The sequence below is a fragment of the Oncorhynchus mykiss genome, chromosome 23 (genome assembly GCF_057628025.1).
Source record: "Oncorhynchus mykiss isolate SJ-2025 chromosome 23, ASM5762802v1, whole genome shotgun sequence".
Taxonomy (NCBI): Eukaryota; Metazoa; Chordata; class Actinopteri; order Salmoniformes; family Salmonidae; genus Oncorhynchus; species Oncorhynchus mykiss.
The window spans coordinates 46,530,304-46,544,144 of NC_143044.1; the positions used below are offsets into that span (position 1 = coordinate 46,530,304).

Consider the following 13,841-nt stretch of genomic DNA (forward strand, 5'->3'; position numbering starts at 1 on the left):
ACAGGAGCTGGCTAGGAGAGAGAGAGATGACTGGGCTGTCCCTGGACAGGAACTGGCTAGGAGAGAGAGTTGACTGGGCTGTCTCTGAACCACAGCTGGCTAGTAGAGAGAGATGACTGGGCTGGCCCTGAACCGGAGCTGGCTAGGAGAGAGAGTTGACTGGGCTGTCCCTGAACAGGAACTGGCTAGGAGAGAGAGAGATGAATGGGCTGTACCTGAACCAGAACTGTCTAGGAGAGAGAGTTGATTGGGCTGTCCCTGAACAGGAACTGGCTAGGAGAGAGAGATGACTGTGCTGTCCCTGAACAGGATCTGGCTAGGAGAGAGAGAGATGACTGGGCTGGCCCTGAACAGGAGATTACTAGGAGAGAGAAAGATGACTTGGCCGTCCCTGAACAGGAGCTGGCTAGGAGAGAGAGAGATGACTGGGCTGTCCCTGGACAGGAACTGGCTAGGAGAGAGAGAGATGACTGGGCTGGCCCTGAACCGGAGCTGGCTAGGAGAGAGAGAGATGACTGGGCTGTCCCTGAACATGAGCTGGCTAGGAGAGAGAGATGACTGGGCTGTCCCTGAACCGGAGCTGGCTAGGAGAGAGAGAGATGACTGGGCTGGCCCTGAACAGGAGATTGCTAGGAGAGAGAAAGATGACTTGGCTGTCCCTGAACAGCAGCTGGCTAGGAGAGAGAGAGATGACAGGGCTGGCCCTGAGCAGGAGCTGGCTAGGAGAGAGAGAGATGACTGGGCTGTCCCTGAACAGGAGCTGGCTAGAAGAGAGAGAGAGATGACTGGGCTGTCCCTGAACCGGAGCTGGCTAAGAGAGAGAGGTGACTGGGCTGGCCATGAACCAGAGCTGGCTAGGAGAGAGAGACATGACTGGGCTGTCCCTGAACAGGAGCTGGCTAGGAGAGGGAGAGATGACTGGCTGTCCCTGAACCTGAGCTGGCTAGGAGAGAGAGATGACTGGGCTGTCCCTGAACCTGAGCAGGCTAGGAGAGAAAGATGACTGGGCTGTCCCTGAACAGGAGCTGTCCTCCTTAGTGTTAGGACCATGGCTAACATCTCTCTCCCCAGCTCTGTGTGTTTCTGTCTGTCTGCAGAGTATCAGGCCTGATATTTGCTATGGCACTTTAACTCTCTGGCACCTTTCTGGGAGATGAAGAAGTGTCTGGATGGGATAATGTGGCCCGTCACACACACACACACACACACACACACACACACACACACACACACAGATTTGTGCACTGTTGTGTTAGAGCGATAGTTTCAAGTCATTGTGCCTACTAGAGATGCTGTCTGTGTGTTGTGTGTTAGAGTCGGTGGCAGGTGAACAGTTATCTGCCTCTTTTGTCAGTTGATAATCTGGAAGATATGCATGGAGGGGTCAGAGTGAAGAGGTCAAGAGGGCATGAATCATGGATAGAAGATAAAAACTAATTTTAATGTGTGTAGTTGATACTTAGCCTAGTGCATAGGGAGAGTCTGAGAGACACACACACTGACCCTGCTGTTTCCTAAGAACTCTCCTTCTCTCTCTTTTCCTCTTCCTCTCCATCTCTCTCTCCCTCTCCGTCTCCCTCTCCCTCTTTCTCTCCTTCTCTCTCTCCCTCTTTCTCTCACTCACTCTTCCTCTCCTTCTCTCTCCCTCTCTCTCTCTCTCTTCCTCTCCATCTCCCTCTCTCGCTCTCTCTCTCTCCCGCTTCTTTTCCTTCTCTCTCTCGCTCTTCCTCTCCATCTCTCTTTCTTCCTCTCTTTTTCTCACTCCCTCTTCCTCTTTTTGTCTCTATCCTCTCCTTCTCTCTCTCTCTTCCTCTCATTCTCTCTCCCCCTTTCTCTCCATCTTTCTCTTGCTCTTCCTCTCCTCTCCCTCTCTACATCTTCCTCTCCTTCTCCCTCTCTCTCTATTCCTCTCCTTCTCCCTCTCTCCCTCTTTCTCTCTCCTTCTTCCTCTCTCCCTCTTTCTCTCTCCTTCTTCCTCTCCTTCCCTCTTCCTCTTTCCTCTCCTCAAGTAGGATATGTTATTTTGAAGCAGCTCTAGCAGAATAATCCCCTGGGATACTTGACCTTTAGAGAGAGAGGGAGAGAGAACCATGAGGCTAAATGGTCCATTTCTCCCTGGGGGGCCTGCATTTGTGGTGTCCAGTGTTAGCTTTGTAAAGGGCTTTCACTTTGATTAGGGACGTTTGGGAGGAGAATTCACTTAAAGGCTGAGAGAGGGAGAACGCTACTTGCTCTGTCCATGCTGTTCAGATCACAAGAGGTTTCCCTGTAATGCCACTTCATTCTGTGAGATGTGGTGAAGGTAAATGTGTGACCAGTCAAAAAGTGTGTAATGCATCTGGACCTACCATCACCCTGGGGGGATAATGGTTGTGATTGCTGTTGATTCCCGTCTCTCCACAAAGTAGCTAATGTAGAGAGAGGACGTGGGAGAGAGAGAGGAGAAAAGGAGGAGGTTAGGACAGAAAGTCCCTGGTTTCTCTCTCTCTTTCACTCTGGCCTGAAGAGAGTGAAGGGGAAACCCCCCTGATAAGTCCTTGTGTCAAAGCAGACCCAAGTAGCTCAGCTTTAACTTCTTGTCTCTTCCTTTTCGCTATTTCATTTTTCCTCCCTCTCTCACTCAATCCCTCCCTGGCAGTAAAACAGATGAGGCAAGGCAGCAGCTTGTCATTGCTTCTGGGAAGTGCTCCAAACCGAGTGTTAAAATAATTTCAGGTTAGATAAAGCTTGGTGTGAGCCTGGAGCGAGCCCGGGGACATCACAGGGTTCATCTTCATTTAGAATAAAGCGGCCACGCAGAGAGGGGGCCTGCAGGCAACCATAGCCATGGCACACATACACACACACAAACAGAGGGAGGACCTGTGTTTGTGTGTGTGCGCTTGTTGGCCTCTCTGACTGTACAGAGGAGAGACAGTTATGGGTGTAGCTAGCATACTCTATAGTCTACCCCACGTTTTAGCCCTCACTAAGAATATTGAGAGACACAAGCACAGTGAAGACACATTATTGCACCAGGCATACATATCCACATACTGTAATGAATACTCAGAGAGAAAAAGGTGTAGATTCACACGCAGAGCGCAGCAGGTGTTTATTTTTGACACCTTCACAGAAGGCAGGAATCGTGGTCACTGACAGACAATGGTCATACACAGGTGGGAAAACAGGCAGGTGAATCAAAACTAGGACTGAAGACTATAACTGGTTCTCACAAACGAGGAAGGAAAAGGCTTAGTTGAGTCAAAACGAACAATACCTCACATAGGCTCAAACAGAAAGAAATGAACTAAATAAGGAGCTGATGAGACCAGGTGAGTAACTAACACAGCTGAAAACAATGAAAGACATTGCTACGTACAAGAACGCAATGAAACAGAACACAAGGTTGACTAAGAAAATAAATACAGAACCTTAAACATACGCACATCTGTTTTGACTGACACAATCCGTAGGATATTGCTCCTCTGAAAAATGTCCAGTGAATTTGAATATTTTCATGGTTTTCAATTTCCTCCCACAGTACTGTTGAGATGATGGGTCACTGGGTTTAACTTGCTCAGATTAGTGGCCAGGCTGCAGCCTACAGTCAGAGAGGAAAAAATAGGTGTCCATGTGGTGCTAACGCATCATTCACAAGTTTAAGTCCAGGCCAATGGCATTCCTACTTAAAAAAACCCTGCATAAGCTGGTTTAAAGACCTGAAGACGTAAATCCAGGGCAACCTGTTGAAAATGGCACAATCAGACAACACAGAGAGACAGTCTGACACATTCCTGCATATGGTAGAATATGCATGGATATAACCACACTCTCAGATAGCACAGTACACACTAAGAAATACACTGAGTGATCAAAACATTAAGAACACCTGCTCTTTCAAATCAAATTTCTATTGGTCATATACACGTGTTTAGCATATATTATTGCGGGTGTAGTGAAATGCTTGTGCTTCTAGCTCCAACAGTGCAGTAAGACACAGGTGAATCCAGGTGAGAGCTATGATCCCTTATGATGTCACTTGTTAAATCTACATCAGTCAGTGTAGATGAAGGGGGGGAGACACGTTAAAGAAGGATTTTTAAGCCTTGAGACAATTGAGACATGGATTGTGTATGTGTGTCATTCAGAGGGTGAATGGGCAAGACAAAATATTTAAGTGCCTTTGAACGGGGTATGGTAGTAGGTGCCAGAACTGCAATGCTGCTCGGTTTCGTGCTCAACACTTTCCCCCATTTATCAAGAATGGTCCACCACCCAAATTATATCCATCCAACTTGACACAACTGTGGGAAGCATTGGCCAGCATCCCTGTGGAACACTTTCGACACCTTGTAGAGTCCATGCCCCGACGAATTGAGGCTGTTCTGAGGGCAAAAGGGGGTGTGACTCAATATTTGGAAGGTGTTCCTAATTATTTGTCAACTCCGTGTATAGTCCTTCATACATTTTCTCTGACAACCTGCCAAAGTAGACTGAAACAACAGAGATACAACATAAATGCAAAAACAAAGTTTTTGTAACAATAACAACCTTTAACCTTACTGATATAGCGGCAGCATCCCAGTAGGAGAGGAAGACAAGTGTGCAAAACAGGTACCGGTAAGCTGTCAGATTCTGTGTGTCTAGTTGTTACTGGTTACAGTGGACACCATAGCAACATGCTCAGGACATGACGTGTATTTATATTCCGGACTCTGGTATGGAAGCAAATTTCCTGCAATTCTATCTATTTTGCCATGGGGTTTTGAACTGTGTATTTAAATACTGGATTCAATTTAGCTCATTCTAAAATTTGTACTACTCTACATTACATTTTGTCACGTCAATTCCATGTAAAAAGTTCCATGAGCACCATAGGAGAATGTCAAATTGTGTGTCTACGGAAAGATAAGAGTCTGTTTTTTTTAAATGAAGACATATATATACATTTTTCAACATTTGAAATAAGCAAAAGCTTTGACTTCTGGACAAACAAATGGAAACATTTTTTTTTTAAGATCTAATGAACCAGAAAAATTCTTAAAGGTATCAGAAATAAATCAAAATACAGTAATGTTGAAGTAAAGACCGCTGCCAATGCTTCAATTTCCTTTTGGAGAAACATTGTGCCTTGTGCCTTGAAATGGTTTTACCAAAAACCCACATATCCAAGATATATTCTACTTTCTCTCCATCATGAAGGAGGATAATTCAAGTTTGCAGAAGTAACAAGTAAAGGTCAATCAATCAAATGTATTTATCAAGCCCTTCTAACATCAGCTGATGGATGTCACAAAGTGCTGTACAGAAACTCTGCCTAAAACCCCAAATAGCAAGCAATGCAGGTGTAGAAGCACGGTGACTAGGAAAAACTCCCTAGAAAGGCCGGAACCTAGGAAGAAACCTAGAAGAGAACCAGGCTATGAGGAGTGGTCTGTCCTCTTCTGGCTGAGCTGGATGGAGATTATAACAGAACATGGCCAAGATGTTCAAATGTTCATAAATGACCAGCAGGGTCAAATAATAATAATCACAGTGGTTGTCGAGGGTGCAACAGGTCAGCACCTCAGGAGTAAATGTCAGGTGGGTTTCATAGCCAATCATTGAGTATCTCTACTGCTCTTCCTGTCTCAAGAGAGTTGAAAACAGCAGGTCTTGGACAAGGTAGTACGTCCAATGAACAGGTCAGGGTTCCATAGCCGCAGGCAGAACAGTTAAAACTGGAGCAGGAGCACAACCGAGTGGACTGGGGACAGCATGGAGTCAATAGGCCAGGTAGTCCTGAGGCATGGTCCTAGGGCTCAGGTCCTCTGAGAGAAAGATAGAAAGAGAGAGAGTAAAAGGGAGAGAGTGAAAAAGAGAGATAATTAGAGAGAGCATACTTAAATTCACACAGGACACCGAATAAGACAGGAGAAATACTCCAGATATAACAGACTGACCCTAGCCCCCCGACACATAAACTATAAATTCTGTAGGCTGAGATAGGAGGGGTCGGGAGACACTGTGGCCCCATCCGACGATACCCCCATACAGGGTCAAACAGGCAGGATATAACCCCAACCACTATGCCAATGCACAGCCACCACACCACTAGAATGATATCTTCATCCACCGACTCTTACTATCCTGAGACAAGGCCGAGTGTAGGCCACAAAGATCTCCCTCACGGCACGAACCCAAGGGGGGGGGGGGGGGGGGGGGGGCAACCCAGACAGGATGACCACATCATTGAATCAACCCACTCAGGTGACACACCCTTCCTAGGGATGGCATGGAAGAGCACCAGTAAGCCAGTGACTCAGCCCCTGTAATAAGGTTTGAGGCAGAGAATCCCAGTGGAGAGAGGGGAACCGGCCAGGCAGAGAAAGCTCCAGAGCCTTCCCATTCATCTTCACACTCCTGGGTCAGACTACACTCAATCATAGGACCTACTGAAGAGATGAGTCTTCAATAAAGATTTAAAGGTCGAGACCGAGTCTCTCTCACGTGGATAGGCAGACCATGCCATAAAAATGGAGCTCTATGGGAGAAAGCCCTGCCTCCAGCTGTTTGCTTCGAAATTCTAGGGACAGTAAGGAGGCCTGCATCTTTTGACTGTAGCGTACATGTTGATATGTATGACAGGACCAAATCAGAAAGATAGGTAGGAGCAAGCCCATGTAATGCTTTGTAGGTTAGCAGTAGAACCTTGTAGAGAGTGTAGCACTGGGGTAATATGATAAAATGTTTTGGTTCCAGTCAAGATTCTAGAAGCCGTGTTTAGCACTAACTGAAAAGTATTTTGATCTTTACACGGATAGCCGGAAAGTAGAGCATTGCAGTAGACTAACCTTGAAGAGGCAAAAGCATGGATTTATTTTTCAACATCATTTTTGGACAATAACTCAAAACAGCAGTAACTCAGCAAAAACTCAAAACAATATCCCATAACAAAAAAAAATGCTACTTAAAACCTCTTGAGGATAGGGGAGACGCTAGCGTCTCGAATGGCCAATTTCCTGGGGAAAAGAGCGCCAGATTCAAATAAAATACTATAAAATTCGAACTTTCATTAAATCACACATGTAAGATGCTCAATTAAAGCTACATTCGTTGTGAATCCAGCCAATATGTCAGATTAAAAAAATGATTTTTGGCGAAAGCATATGAAGCTATTATCTGATAGCCTGCAGCCATCCTCACCAGCAGTAAACAAAGGGGCTAGCGTAGCAGGCGCTACACAAAATGCTGAAATAAAATATAAAATATGCATTTCCTTTGACGAGCTTCTTTTTTTGGCACTCCAATATGTCCCATAAACATCACAATTGGTCCTTTTGTACGATTAAATCCGTCCGTATATATCGAAAATTTCCATTTATAAAGCACGTTTAATCCAGAAAAAAACAGCTTAGAAAAACGCAACGTCACTACAAAATATTTCAAAGTTGCCTATAAACTTTGCTAAAATATTTCAAACTACTTTTGTAATACAACGTTAGGTATTTTTAAACGTTAATAATCGATCAAATTGTAGACGGGGCAATCTGTATTCAATACATGAACGAAAAGAAAAAAGCTCTGCTCTTCAAGTCTTGTGCAACTCACAAATGTGTCCCCTGTTCCGAGTTGGCCTACTTCCTGATAAGACAAAGAAATAACCTCAGCCATATTCCAAACACTGGCGACATTGTGTGGAAGCTGTAGGAACTGAAAGTAGGTTCCTATTAGATTTCCAATGTCAAAGACAATATGGGGAGGAGACATGGGAAAAAAAAGAAAAAATTCTGAACAGTTAGTCTTCGGGGTTTTGCCTGCTACATAAGTTCTGTTATACTCACAGACATGATTCAAACAGTTTTAGAAACTTCAGAGTGTTTTCTATCCAAATCTATGAATGAAATGCATATCTTATATTCTTGGCATGAGTAGCGAGAAGTTGAAATTGGGCACGCTATTTATCCAAGAGTGAAAATTCTGCCCCCTAGCTTTAAGAGGAAACCAGAAATTACATGATAAATATTCCCTCACCTTTGATGATCTTCATCAGAATGCCCAGGTCCACAATAAAGTGGATATCATGTGGAATGCGTATGACCAGGAAATGGCTGACTGCCAGACACATGGCTCATTCTGCTCTTATTCAGTCCCACAACAAAGTAGAAGCCTCATTCAAATTTCTATAGATGGTTGACATCTAGTGGAAGCCCTAGGAAGGGCAGCTTCATTCATACTGTATCTCAATGGGATTTCAATAGGAACTGTGTTGAAAATCTACCAACCTCAGATTTCTTACTTCCTGTTTGGATTTCTTCTCAGGTTTTTGCGCGCCATATGAGTTCTGGTATACCCACAGACATCATTCAAACAGTTTTAGAAACTTCAGAGTGTTCTCTATCCAATACTAATAATAATATGCATATATTAGCAACTAAGACTGAGGTGCAGGCCATTTACTCTGGGCACCTTATTCATCCAAGCTACTCAATACTGCCCCCCAGCCGTAAAGAACAAATTATTATTGACAATGACGGCCTACCAAAAGGCAAACCCGCTCCTGCGGGGACGGATCTGGGATTAAAATTAATTAATAAAATAAACTATAGGAAAAAACACACATCATGACAAGAGAGACACCACAACATTACATACAAAGAGACTGAAGACAACAACATAGCATGGCAGCAACATATGAAAACACAACATAGTAGTAATACGACATGAACTTTACCATGCTGAAAGGGATATTCAATGTCTATTTCTTTTTTTACCCATCTATCAATAGATTACCTTCTTTGCTTGGCATTCGAAATCCTCACTGGTCTTTGTGGTTGAATCTGTATTTGAATTCACTGCTAAATTGAGGGACCTTATAGATAATTGTATGTGGCATTCATAGATGAGGTAATCATTAGAAAGTCCTGTTAAACACTATTATTGCACACAGAGTGAATCTATGCAACTTATTATGACTTGTTAATCATTTGTTTACTCTTGAACTTACTTGCCATAACAAAGGGGTTGTATACTAATTAACACCATTTTTTAATAATTTGTAACAATCTCAAAAAACATAATTCCACTTTTACATTATGGGGTATTGTGTGTAGGCCAGTGACAAAATAAATCTGATTCATTCTGTAACACAACAAAATGTGTAACACGTAAAGTGGTGTGAGTACTTTCTGAAGGCACTGTATCTGTCCACTGTTGTGACTGAGGCAAGGGACAGACAGACTAACAGACAGATGCAGGAGAAGCCATTTTGGATTGTGTTTTCATTATCATACTGACTAGCAGTCAAGAGATGTGTACACTGTTTCTCTTTCTCATCTATATATCTTTCTCTCCTTTTCACTCCCTCTCTTCCTCTTCTCCAGCCTCACTCTCTCCTCCTCTCCTCCTTAATTGTTTATATACATTAACATTCCCCAAATTGCCAGTATTTGGTTCAGGTGACAGGCCTGTAATTTGAAAGCTCAGCCTTCCTTTGCCAGAGGAGTAAGCAATTTAAGCACTGTGCTGAGCCCTAATGTTGGGTTGTCAAAAGGAGCCCGGCCATTCCCCCTATGCTAATCAATCAATGACGCCCTGCAACCTTTTCATCTGTTCAGCTCGGCCGGCAGACCCTAGCTCTGATATATCTATTAACTTACTGTCGGGGGCCGGGCGAAGGGCGCTGCTAGATGAGATTCCTCCAGCCCTGGCATTTGAGGCAGATAAGTAAGCTATCAGGGTGGCGGATAAATAGCAGAGTAAAGATTTGGTCCTGCCCCTGAGAGTGAGGCGACAATGCAGCCGTGGCGAGCCAGATAGCCTTCCTCATTATCCTGCCACACGCCCCTAATCCAAAAAGTTGTTTACCGAGAGAGGAGGCTAGTGTTATCTGCCACCGCCACCGTGTTTTCTGTGTGTGTATTGGGGGGAGGTTTAAAAACGCCCTAATATGCGCAGTTGGCCGAGACTGATTTATTTTTTGAGACCCTGTCAGAGAGGCCTTCCTTTTTGCAGGGGTTCTATGTGTGCCTATGTGTTTACCGTGTGTTAACTTGGAAGTTTTAAAATGACATTATTCCAATATAAAATAGAGGATGAATGTTTTGTCGGTCTCTCTATCCTCCCATGTTGTCTTCGGTCAGTCCAGATAAAGAGCTCCTGTCTCTGCCAGACAGAATGATCCTAGACAGTCATTGATTATGGCTGTGTGCTATAACAGCTTGCTGGTTTTGTATAATTTTCATCACGTTTCAGGTAAGACCCAAATGCAGACTGTGTTCAAGTAACAATGTTTATTACAGCATCAGGGGCTGGCAAATGAGAGGTCAAGGCAGGCAGGGGTCGACAATCCATAGTAGTGGCAAAGGCACAGGACGGCAGGCAGACTCAGGGTCAGGTCATGCAGAGGTTGGTAAACCAGAGGATGGGCAAAGGATAATGGGGAAGATGGGTGACACCTGGAGGGGGGTGGAGACAAGCACAAGGACAGGTGAAACAGATCAGGGCGTGACAATTGTTGCTTATTACATGTTATAATAGATATAACGAGTCGTATGTTGATTGGTACTATTTCTCCTTTATCCCCCCCCCCACCCCCACACACACTCTCCACCCTTGTGAGGTCTTTAGAACCCCCCCCCCCCCCCCCCCCCCCTCCACTGCAGTAATCCTGAGAAGCAGTAAACTAGAGGTGTGAGGGGACTGATTGCCAGTTGATCATGCTGAAATACGCTCTTATCCGTTATTGGATCTGAAATAGAGGAGGCTTAAGAATTATCTGAGTCCTCAGTTAATGTGGAGATCATCTGGAGAAAGCTCCGCAAGGTAGGGTTGGGCTGGCCAGATTGCTAACTGGCTGCTATGGTTACCAACAGTCGGCTGGGAGGTGGGAGGGGGGATGTTGTAAGGTGGGGCAAGGCTATGTGTCACTCTTCCCATCTCGTTGACAACTTCTCCTCTATTGTCTACCTACACCTCCTCTCCTCCTTATAATCTCCCCCTCCTCCTCTCATCCTCCTTATAACCTCTCCCTCCTCCTCTCCTCCTCCTTAACCCTCCTCTCCCTCTTTACTTTCCTCTTCCTTAACCCTCCTCTTCCTCATCTTCTCATCCTCCTTACACCCTCCTCTCCCTCCTCCTTACACCCTCCTCTCCCTCCTCCACTCCTCCTCTTTACACCCCCCTCCTTACACCCTCCCCTTCCTCCTCCTCTCCTTAACCCTCCTCTCCCTTCTCCTCTCCTCCTCCTTAACCCTCCTCTCCTTACACCCTCTCCACCCTCCTCCTTACTCCCTGCTCCTCTCCTCCTCCTTACACCCTCCTCTCCCTCCTCGATCCACCCTCTCCTCCTCTTCTCCCTCCTCCTTACACCCTCCTCTCCTCCTCCTTACACCCTCTCCCTTGTCCTTACACCCTTCTCTCCCTCCTCCTGTCCTCCTCCTTATCAAAACATATAGGCCTACGGGCTAGGTTACATGAGGTGTTTGACTAAATTTGAAAAAGTTGCAAAAAAAACCTGTCAACATTGAAGAGGCGACTCCGGGATGCTGTCCTTCTATGCAGATTTCCAGATTTTTGCCCATCTTAATCTTTTCTTTTAATTGGCCAGTCTGAGATTTGGCTTTTTCTTTGCAACTCTGCCTAGAAGGTCAGCAACCTCTTCACTGTTGACGTTGAGACTGGTGTTTTGTGGGTACTATTTAATGAAGCTGCCAGTTGAGGACTTGTGGGGCATCTGTTTCTCAAACTAGACACTCTAATGTACCTGTCCTCTTGCTCAGCTGTGCACTTGGGCCTCCCACTCATCTTTCTATTCTGGTTAGAGCCCTTTAGTGCTCTTTTGTGACGGGAGTAGTACACAGAGTTGTATCAGATGTTCAGTTGCTTGGCAAATTCTCACATGGAATAGCATCATTTCTCAGAACAAGATTAGACTGACGAGTTTCAGAAGATAATTCTTTATTTCTGGCCATTTTGAGCCTGTAATCGAACCCACAAATGCTGATGCTCCAGATACACAACTAGTCTCAAGAAGGCCATGTTTATTGCTTCTTTAATCTGCACAACAGTTTTCAGCTGTGCAAACATAATTCAAAAGGGTAATCTAATGATCAATTAGCCTTTTAAAGTTATAAACTTGGATTACCTAACACAACATGCCATTGGAAAACAGGAGTGATGGTTGCTGATAATGGGCCTCTGTAGGCCTATGTAGATATTCCATGAAACAATCTGCCATTTCCAGCTACATTAGTCATTTACAACATTAACAATGTCAACACTTCATTTCTGATCAATTTGATGTTATTTTAATGTACATAAAACTTGCTTTTCTTTCAAAAACAAGGAAAATTCTAAGTGACCCCAAACTTTTGAGCGGTAGTGTATTCTTAATAATATATGTGTGAAATTAGTTTTGATTTAGAATGGACCATTGTAATGCACCGGTCTCTCTCGAAACAGGGACAGAGGGAAAAAAATACATGTCATCTATGCACTTAAATAGCAAATGGAGGACGTTTTTCCCATGGTTCATGTTCATGCTAGCCAGGTAAGCTATACTCCTTTTGTAAAGAGAAGCAACGTGATTAATATTAGGAAAGTTGATAAGTAAATATAGTAGGCCTAGCCTATAAAAGCTGATGGGATCCTCCTCTTTTGAATCACTCTGTTTTATCACTCAATTGCATAGCCTATAGAAATGTTTTGCAACATTCGCTCATGGGCTCTCATGAAATGTTTGATTCGATTACATTTGCAATGATGTCAGAGTGATTAGAGGGACAATAAAGTGCTAAGTACCAGGTGGTTAGCAAGTTTGGTAGGCTACTAATGACCATCAGCAGCATCAGAGCTTAGAGAAGCCTAATTACCTTGTCTAGTGGAATATGACTGCAATCATGACTCGTGACCACTGGTATGGCGGTAATATGGTCACCTTAACAGCCCTAGGCATAAGTAAAGGCTTTGATTTCTGGTCAGACAGATGTAAATGGAAACATCTACCAGGAAAAGTATTGAAACGTATTAGTAATACATAAATGTGTCATCTGGTAGGTCAAAGCAAGAGTCTGGATAACAATTCTCTCTCTCTCTCTCTCCTTGCTCTCTCTATCTCCCTCTCTCTCGCTCTCTCTCCTTTCTTGCTCTCTCTCCCTCCCTCCCTCTCTTTCTCTCCCTCCCTCCCTCTTCTCTCCCTTTCCAGTTGATGTCACCTCTCGCAGGTCTTAATGACACCTACCCATGAGCCCCCTCTCTTTCCATTTAATGTAACCAGCATTTGCACCCACTGAGCACTGACCGACACTGGACGTTGTTTTTGGTGCAGGTCCGGATAAGCTTTGATTTCAACATCCACAGACATAGATTTTTGGTCTGGTCCGGACTGGCTTTGATTTCAACATCCACAGAGGTTGATTTTTGGTCTGGTCCGGGCTTTATTTGGCCCAAACGTAGACATCCATGATTGGTGACCGGACCAAAATCTGAAATAAATCATAGGTTCAGATTTTGTACGGACCTTATTTGGGAGCTGGGCTCATTAGAATAATAGCCAGTGTGTATAATAATACCCATATATGCCAAGAAGGATATTGCATATGTCTACCTTTGTGTACCTATTCAGGATAAACATGAAGAGAATGACATTCATATCAAGAATTTTGCCTTCATGTGTAGTACAGATTAGCGACTGTAATGTTGTTATCTAAATCCACTTCACCTACTGTCGTTATATAGAATAAAGTCAAGTTTGTCATTTCGTAGCTGACACCCAATTCTTTCTGCAGACTTCTTTGAATCTTAATTTGTAGAAGATATTTCCGTTTTTGGAAAATGTTGCATAGAAAACTGAGGATTTTACAGTAATTATGTTATCAAAT

The 13,841-nt window shown here is 44.1% G+C and overlaps 1 long non-coding RNA gene across 1 annotated transcript; it reads right to left on the reverse strand.

The window, feature by feature from the left end:
• Positions 1-3,065: 3,065 nt before the first annotated feature.
• LOC149972619 (uncharacterized) lies at positions 3,066-8,035 on the reverse strand. The gene is made up of 2 exons (XR_016491207.1): positions 7,996-8,035; positions 3,066-5,792 (listed from the first exon to the last, which is right to left on the reverse strand). It is a non-coding gene; the product is annotated as an uncharacterized LOC149972619 (long non-coding RNA).
• Between the last annotated feature and the right edge of the window lie 5,806 nt (positions 8,036-13,841).